The 9501-nt window shown below is 35.2% G+C and overlaps 1 non-coding gene across 1 annotated transcript; it reads left to right on the top strand.

Moving 5' to 3' along the window:
• The first annotated feature begins 3241 nt into the window (after positions 1-3241).
• LOC148579739 (small nucleolar RNA R71) lies at positions 3242-3349 on the top strand. The gene has a single exon (XR_015896186.1). It is a non-coding gene; the product is annotated as a small nucleolar RNA R71 (small nucleolar RNA).
• The last annotated feature ends 6152 nt before the right edge of the window (positions 3350-9501 follow it).

Here is a 9501-nt window from a genome sequence, read left to right as displayed (position 1 = left end):
TCTGCTGTTCCTCAAAGATTAATGCAAAGTACTACTGTTTTCTATTCAATTCATCTTATTTCGCTTCTAAGATATTCATTCGCACTTCAACCTGAATGTGGTGAACGTGACAATCATCATCATTCCCTATGAACGCGTGCCTGACAACCACTTCCGTTCTACATTAGACTGAATGAGTATCTCTTAGATCTCTTAATCAGAATCTTCGTGGTGTAACCTAGAATGATGGCGGCATTCAAGAGAATCCAGAAAGTCTAAACCTTGTCTGTGGTATTCCGAGTAGGATTCAATGACTGAATGACTGTGACGAGCTCCAAACTCGCGATTGCCGGGCGTAGTGACAGACGCAAAAGGATAGTAAATCCTATTCCAGCATGATCGAGAACCGACAGATGAATAGCCGTGCCGTGACAGGGTGCGTTGACCATTTTCACTGAGAGGATAAGATGAAACCATTGACAAGGGTGATGCCTCCAGACGATTAGCCGTGCCGTGACAGGGCATTTGGATCATTTTTCCGAGAGAAGACCGAAAGTAGCCATTGACAGTGGTGATGTATCACATAAAGCCAGCCATGGAAGGGAGTAAGACTGATTGGATGAAGATAGCAGGAAAGCAGAGGTTCAGAGGAACGAAAGCATCTCTATTCACTTATCTGAAATTCTCACCAGTGATTTACATAAGTATTTCCATCCCTATTTTATTAATTAATTTCAAAAACCTTATTACTATTTTATATCTGCCTGACTGAGATTTACAAGGTGACCATAGCTTGCTTCATACCAACAATCTCCGTGGGATTCGACCCTTACTCACGTAAGGTATTACTTGGACGACCCAGTGCACTTGCTGGTTAGTTGTGCGAAGTTGTGAACCATGGTATTGGCATCATGTGTTTGGCGCCATTACCAGGGAAAGAAAGAGCAATGAATTTTACATAATTAAAGTGTAATCACAATTTCTGCGCACCAAGTTTTTGGCGCCGTTGCCGGGGAATGTTCGAGTTTGGACAACTGACGGTTCATCTTGTTGCTCAGATTGGGTAATCTTCTTATCTTACCTTTTTCAAAAAAAAAAAAAATTTTAGATTCAAAATTCTTAAGAATGAATTCTAGTGTTTCATGAAGCATGTGAAGCCTGGCTGGCTACAAAGCCATGTCTAAATTCTTTTGGACTGAGGCTTCCAAACCATCAGCATAGAGGCAAGTTACATATTTGATAAGTAATGAGCAGTATATTCTGATATCTTGCTGAAGCTTGGCTGGCCATTGGCCATGTCTAGTGTTTTGGACCGGAGCTTTCATTGAAAGCTTGGCTGGCTAGTGAGCCATGTCTAATTCCTGGACTGAAGCTTTAGACTAAGAATGCAAGATTCCTGGAATTTATATTAAAAAATTTGGAATCCTTATTTTTCTTTTTCAATTAATTTTTCGAAAAATCCAAAAAATTTTTAGAAAATCATAAAAATCAAAAATATTTTTCTGTTTCTTGTTTGAGTCATGTGTCATGTTATAAGTTTGGTGTCAATTGCATGTGCATCTTGCATTTTTTGAAAATTCTCATGCATTCATAGTGTTCTTCATGATCTTCAAGTTGGTCTTGGTAAGTCTTCTTGTTTGATCTTTGCATTTGCATGTTTTGTGTCTTTTCTTGTTTTTCATATGCATTCTTGAATTCTTAGTGTCTAAGCATAAAAGAATTCTAAGTTTGGTGTCTTGCATGTTTTCTCTGCATTAAAAATTTTTCAAAAATATGTTCTTGATGTTCATCATGATCTTCATAGTGTTCTTGGTGTTCATCTTGACATTCATAGCATTCTTGCATGCATCACATGTTTTGATCTAAAATTCTCATGCATTGCATAATTTTCATGTTTTTCTCTCTCATCATTAAAAATTCAAAAAAATCAAAAAAATATCTTTCCCTTTTTCTCTCTCATCAAATTCGAAAATTTGGATTGACTTTTTCAAAAATTTTTAAAATCAAGTTGTTTCTTATGAGTCAAATCAAATTTTCAATTTGAAAATCTTATCTTTTTCAAAATCTTTTTCAAAAATCAAATCTTTTTCAAATTTTTTAGTTATTTTCGAAAATTATAAAAATATTTTTCAAAAATATTTTTCTTAATTTTACATCAAATTTTCAAAAATAACATAATCAATTAATGTTTTGATTCAAAAATTTCAAGTTTGTTACTTGCTTGTTAAGAAAGATTCAAACTTTAAGTTCTAGAATCATATCTTATGATTTCTTGTGAATCAAGTCATTAATTGTGATTTTAAAAATCAAATCTTTTTTTTTCAAAACTAATTTCAATCATATCTTTTCAAAAATATCTTCTTATCTTTTTCAAAAATTTGATTTCAAAATATCTTTTCTAACTTCCTAACTTCCTATCTTTTTCAAAACTACCTAACTAACTCTCTCTCTCTAATTTTCGAAAATATCTTTCCCCTTTTTCAAAACTTCTTTTTAATTAACTAATTATTTTAAATTCTTATTTTAATTTTCGAAAATTACTAACATTTTTCAAAAACCATTTTCAAAAATCACTAACTCTTTTTCAAAAATTATTTTCGAAAATTCATTCTCTCTCATCTCCTTCTATTTATTTATTCATCTACTAACATCTCTTCATCATGGCCTTAGATAGATCAGAGACTAAGTTTGCTAAATTAGAAATATTTTGTTCAGAGTTCTCTGTCTGTTGCTGAGTGGATGATGAAAAAGGTTTACTATTGTTAAACCTATTTCTTCCACCATTATTAAAGCCTTGTTGAGGCTTTTGATCCTTCCATGAGAGATTTGAGTGATTTCTCCATGAGGGATTATAAGTGTTTCCATAGGGTTCACCCATGTAATTCAGCTCTGCTATTGCAGGGTTTTCAGGATCATAAGTTTCTTCTTCAGAAGATGCCTCTTGAGTACTGTTGGATACAGCTTGCATTCCATTCAGACTCTAAGAAATCATATTGACTTGCTGAGTCAATATTTTATTCTGGGCCAATATGGCATTCAGAGTATCAATTTCAAGAACTCCCTTCTTCTGAGGCGTCCCATTACCCACAGGATTCCTCTCAGAAGTGTACATGAACTGGTTATTAGCAACCATGTCGATGAGTTCTTGAGCTTCTGCAGGCGTTTTCTTTAGGTGAATGGATCCACCTGCAGAAGTATCCAATGACATCTTAGCTAAATCAGACAGACCATCATAGAATATATCCAGGATGGTCCATTCTGAAAGCATGTCAGAAGGACACTTTTTGGTTAGTTGCTTGTATCTCTCCCAAGCTTCATAGAGGGATTCACCTTTTTTCTGTCTGAAGGTTTGAACATCCACTCTAAGCTTACTCAGCTTTTGAGGAGGAAAGAACTTGGCTAAGAAAGCCGTGACCAGCTTATCCCAAGAGTTCAGGCTATCCTTAGGTTGAGAGTCCAACCATATTCTAGCTCTGTCTCTCACAGCAAAAGGGAAAAGCATGAGCCTGTAGACTTCAGGATCTACTCCATTAGTCTTAACAGTATCACATATCTGCAAGAATTCAGTTAAGAACTGAAAGGGATCTTCAGATGGAAGTCCATGAAACTTGCAGTTTTGCTGCATTAGAGAAACTAATTGAGGTTTAATAAGCTCAAAATTGTTTGCTCCAATGGCTGGGATTGAGATGCTTCTTCCATGTAAATTGGAATTAGGTGCAGTAAAGTCACCAAGCATCCTCCTTGCATTATTATTATTTTCGGCTGCCATCTCCATTTTCTGTTCGAAAATTTCTGTAAGGTTATCTCTAGATTGTTGTATTCTAGCTTCTCTTAGTTTCCTCTTCAGAGTCCTTTCAGGTTCAGGGTCTGCTTCAACAAGAATGTTCTTGTCCTTACTCCTGCTCATATGAAAAGGAGGGAACAGAAAAATAATAATAGGGATCCTTTTTACCCAAGTATAGAGGTTCCCCTGTGTGAGTAGAAGAAGAAAAGAATGTAATGTAAAGAAGGGAAGAAGAGAAAATTCGAACACAGATGGAAGAGGGGGTTCGAATTTGGGTGAGATGAAGTGTTAGTAGATGAATAAATAAATAGAAGGAGATGAGAGAGAAGGATTTTCGAAAATTATTTTTGAAAAATGGTTAGTGATTTTCGAAAATTAAAATAAGAAATAATTTAAAATTAAAATTTGAAACAATTAGTTAATTAAAAAGAATTTTTGAAAAAGAGGGAGATATTTTCGAAAATTAGAGAGAGAGAGAGTTAGTTAGGTAGTTTTGAAAAAGATAAGAAACAAACAAAAAGTTAGTTAGTTAGTTGAAACAAATTTTGAAAATCAATTTTTGAAAAGATAAGAAGATAAGAAGTTAGAAAAGATATTTTAAAATCAAATTTTTGAAAAAGATATGTTTTAAAAAGATATGATTAAAAAGATATGATTTTGAAAAAAGATAAAAAGATATTTTTGAAAAGATATGATTGAAATTAGTTTTGAAAAAGATTTGCTTTTGAAAATCACATTTAATGACTTGATTCACATGAAATCACAAGATATGATTCTAGAACTTAAAGTTTGAATCTTTCTTAACAAGCAAGTAACAAACTTGAAATTTTTGAATCAAAATATTAATTGTTGATGATATTTTCGAAAATTATGAGATGGAATGAAGAAAAAGATTTTTGAAAAATATTTTTATAATTTTCGAAAATAAATAAGAAAAATGAAAAAGATTTGATTTTTGAAAAACATTTTGAAAAAGATAAGATTTTTAAATTGAAAATTTGATTTGACTCATAAAAACAACTAGATTTTAAAATTTTTTGAAAAAGTCAAATCTAATTTTCGAAATTTTAAGAGAGAAAAAGGGGAAGATATTTTTTTTATTTTTGAATTTTTTTTATGAGAGAGAAAAACATGAAAATGATGCAATGCATGAAAATTTTAGATCAAAATAATGAATGCATGCAAGAATACTATGAATGTCAAGATGAACACCAAGAACACTTTGAAGACCATGATGAACATCAAGAACATATTTTTGAAAAATTTTTAATGCAAAAAAAACATGCAAGACACCAAACTTAGAAATCTTTCATGTTCAGACACTATGAATGCAAAAATGCACATGAAAAACATGAAAAGGTACAAAACAAGAAAACATCAAGATCAAACAAGAAGACTTACCAAGAACAACTTGAAGATCATGAAGAACGCTATGAATGCATGAATTTTTTGAAAATTTTATGCAAAATTTAAAACATGCAATTGACACCAAACTTAAAATCTGACTCAAGACTCAAACAAGAAACATGAAATATTTTTTATTTTTATGATTTTCTAATTTTTTTTGTATTTTCTTTTAATTTTTTTTTCAAAAAACATATGGAAAAAGAAAATAAGAAATCCAAAATCTTTAAGAAGAATTCTAGGAATCTTTAAATATTAGCCTAAAGCTCCAATCCAAGGGTTAGACATGGCTTAATAGCCAGCCAAGCTTCAGCAGTACAAGCAATTCTCTAACATGTGGAGGCCTCAGTCCAAAAGAATTTAGACATGGCTCTACAGCCAGTCAGGCTTCAACATGCTTCATGAAACACAAGAATTCATTCTTAAAAAATTTTAGAATAATTTTCGAAAACAGATGCGAAATTTTTGAAAGATTTTTTTTTTGAAAAATTTTTGAAAATAAAACAAAAAGAAAATTACCTAATCTGAGCAACACGATGAACTGTCAGTTGTCCAAACTCGAATAATCCCCGGCAACGGCGCCAAAAACTTGGTGCACGAAATTGTGATCTCAGGCAACGGCGCTAAAAACTCTGTATGCACGTCTTAATAAATCGTTTTTCATTCACAACTTCGATGCAACTAACCAGCAAGTGCATTGGGTCGTCCAAGTAATAAACCTTACGTGAGTAAGGGTCGATCCCACGGAGATTGTTAGTATGAAGCAAGCTATGGTCATCTTGTAAATCTCAGTCAGGCGGATAATAATTGATTATGGAGTTTTCGAAAATAAATAATAAATAGACAGAAAATAAAGATAGAAATACTTATGTATATCATTAGTGAGAATTTCAGATAAGTGTATGGAGATGTGTTCGTCCTTCTGAACTTCTGCTTTCCTGCTGTCTTCATCCAATCAGACCTACTCTTTTCCATGGCTGGCTTTATGTAAGGACATCACCATTGTCAATGGCTACTTTTCATCCTCTCTGGAAAATGGTCCGATGCGCTGTCACTGCATGGCTAATCATCTGGAGGCATCACCGTGGTTAATGGCTGCATCCTATCCTTTTGTGAAAATGGTCCAAATGCTCTGTCACAGCACGGCTAATCATCTGAGGTTCTCGATCATACTGGAATAGGATTCACCCTCCTTTTGCATCTGTCACTACGCCTAGCACTCGCGAGTTTGAAGTTCGTCACAGTCATTCAATCCCAGAGTCCTACTCGGAATACCACAGACAAGGTTTAGACTTTCCGGACTCTCATGAATGCCGCCATCATTCTAGCTTATACCACGAAGATTCTGATTAAGAGATCCAAGAGATAATCATCCAATCTAAGGTGGAACGGAAGTGGTTGTCAGGCACGCGTTCGTGGGGGAATGATGATGATTGTCACGTTCATCACATTCATATTGAAGTGCGAATGAATATCTTAGAAGCGGAATACGTTGAATTGAATATAAAAACAATAGTACCTTGCATTAATTCATGAAGAACAGCAGAGCTCCACTCCTTAATCTATGGAGTGCAGAAACTCTACCGTTTGAAAATACATAAGTGATGGTCCAGGCATGGCCGAGAGGCCAGCCCCCATAATCTAAGAATTAAACGTCCCAAGATGACTAATAAAATAGTAAAAGGTCCTATTTATACTAAACTAGTTACTAGGGTTTACAGAAGTAAGTAATTGATGCATAAATCCACTTCCGGGGCCCACTTGGTGTATGCTTGGGCTGAGCTTGAATGTTACACGTACAGAGGCTCTTTCTGGAGTTGAACGCCAGGTTGTAACGTGTTTCTGGCGTTCAACTCTGGTTCGTGACGTGTTTCTGGCGTTAAACTCCAGACTGCAGCATAGAACTGGCGTTCAACGCCCTTTTACGTCATCTAAAATCGGCCAAAGTATGGACTATTATATATTGCTGGAAAGCCCTGGATGTCTACTTTCCAACGCAATTAGAAGCGCACCATTTTGAGTTCTGTAGCTCCAGAAAATCCACTTTGAGTGTAGTGAGGTCAGAATCCAACAGCATCAGTAGTCCTTCTTCAATCTCTGAATCTGATTTTTGCTCAAGTCCCTCAATTTCAGCCAAAAAATACCTGAAATCACAGAAAAATACATAAACTCATAGTAAAGTCCAGAAATGTGAATTTAACATAAAAACTAATGAAAACATCCCTAAAAGTAACTAGATCCTACTAAAAACATACTAAAAACAATGCCAAAAAGCGTATAAATTATCCGCTCATCACTGTTTTTCACAAAACCCTTGCAATCTTTTATTAATTAAATATAATTGTCACCACAAACGTGGTTGTTAGTTTGTTACATTGGATAATCAAATTATGCTATTAATGCTTGATCTATTCTACCCATGCCTTTGCCGGCATGCTAATAAACATCTTGCATCTAATTGTCTTAATTATCATGCTATATTTCCATTGATGTCCTAATTACATGGAATCGTAGCCATGTGTTTACGACATTCTTCTTTACATTGGCATTGATTATCACTTGTATTTTCCTCCTCCTGGTTCTAGCTATTTGATTTCATGTCCCTTTCTTTTCTCACTTTTCAGGATGGCCACCAGGAAGGGTAAAGAGAAAGCCTCTAATAAGCCATCAGCAAGGAGGGGGACGAAAAGAGCACCAGCTGTGGAACCATCCTCAACATCAGTCAAACCGACAACAAAGCGGGTCAAGAGGATCATCAAGGTCGATGAAACCGAGAAAGCCTTTCCAGCAAGGGACACTGCGCGGTTCACTAACCGCTACTGTGAGCAGATGTTCCCCATCCTGGCTAAGCGGAACTACAACAATGAGCACCTACTCATCCTCCCTACCTACATTGTTGATTTTGTAGAGCTCGGAATTGAATGCAGACAATGAGGATTCTTACGGAAGCAGCCACGGCAGGTCAACCTCTCATGGGTAATTGAATTCTACTCCACTTTTCACATGCCATCCCTGTGATAAACCCCAATTTTGTGATTTATCTTGTGCTTATTTTGGGGGATTTTACCACCTTTTTCCACATTTATTCAATAAAATAGCATCGTTTTGTGATTCTCCCTTGAATTTTGCTTAAGTGTAAAAACATGCTTTTTAGGCCCTAAATTGGTAATTTTGATTCATTTAATTCCATTCGATGCCTTGATGCGTGTGTTGAGTGATTTCAGGTTTATAAGGCAAGTATTGGATGGAAGAAATGAGTAAAAAAAGCATATAAAAGGAGAGAATGCATGAAGAAACAAAGATTGGGAATGCACCCAAGGACGCACACGCGCACAAGGCGCGCACGCGCAAAAAGTGGTCTCGCCCATAGACGCGCACGCGTACATGCCGCGTCCGCGCGGATGGAAGATTTTGTCAATCGACGCGCACGCACACTTGGCGCGCACACGCCAATACTATTACATGGCCCACTTAAAGACAAAACGCTGGGGGCGATTTCTGAGCTGCCCAGGCCCAAATCCAACTTGTTTATGAATGTATTTCATGCAGAATTGAAGTCCAAGTAAAGGGGGAGCAATTAGTTTTAGCCAACATGAGCCTTTAGTTAGTTTTCTAGAGAGAGAAGCTCCCTCTTCTCTCTAGAATTAGGTTAGGATTAGGTTAGATTATCTTAGATTCATATTTAATTACTTGATTTCATCTTGTTTCTTTTATAATTTATCATTTCTACATCTTGATTCTCTTAATTGTGATGTTAATTTCCCATTTTGCTCTCTTTTGTAATGATGAACTCATGTTAGATTTGATTTACTTTTAATGCAATTTAATGTTTGATGTTTCTTTATTGTTGATTTGAGTTGTTGATCTTACTTTTCTTGCACTTAGTAGTTGTTAGATTTTGTTATTCTTGCAATTTATGATGTTTACTTTTATTGCACTCTATGTGTTTGATGAAATGTTCTCTTTAGTTTTTGAGTAGTTTTATCAACTCTTGGTCTAGGCCGAGGGAATTGGGTAATCTTGAGTCATTGGGTCTCATTGACTTGGTGATTTGAGAACCCATGGTGATCAATTTGATACCCATTGACACTAACCCACTACTAAGTTAATTGGTAGGTAGGTTAGGACTTAAGGGTTGATGTGATCAAATCTATTTGACGTACTTCAAGCTTAGGAGTAGATGTTACGTACTTAAAGCTTTTGGGAAGTAGACTTAATAGGTTGGCCTCTCATAATTATCAATATTCGGTTTGTTGACAAGGATGGTGATCTCAATTACCTAAGTCTTAGCCAAGAGTTATTTATTTTTGCTTTCGTTACTTGCTTGCTAAAAT

Source organism: Arachis ipaensis, chromosome B10 (genome assembly GCF_059453495.1).
Source record: "Arachis ipaensis isolate K30076 ecotype BB chromosome B10, ASM5945349v1, whole genome shotgun sequence".
In the NCBI taxonomy this organism is placed as follows: Eukaryota; Viridiplantae; Streptophyta; class Magnoliopsida; order Fabales; family Fabaceae; genus Arachis; species Arachis ipaensis.
The sequence above is the reverse complement of the archived record's forward strand: the minus strand, read 5'-3'. Positions and strand labels throughout refer to the sequence as shown.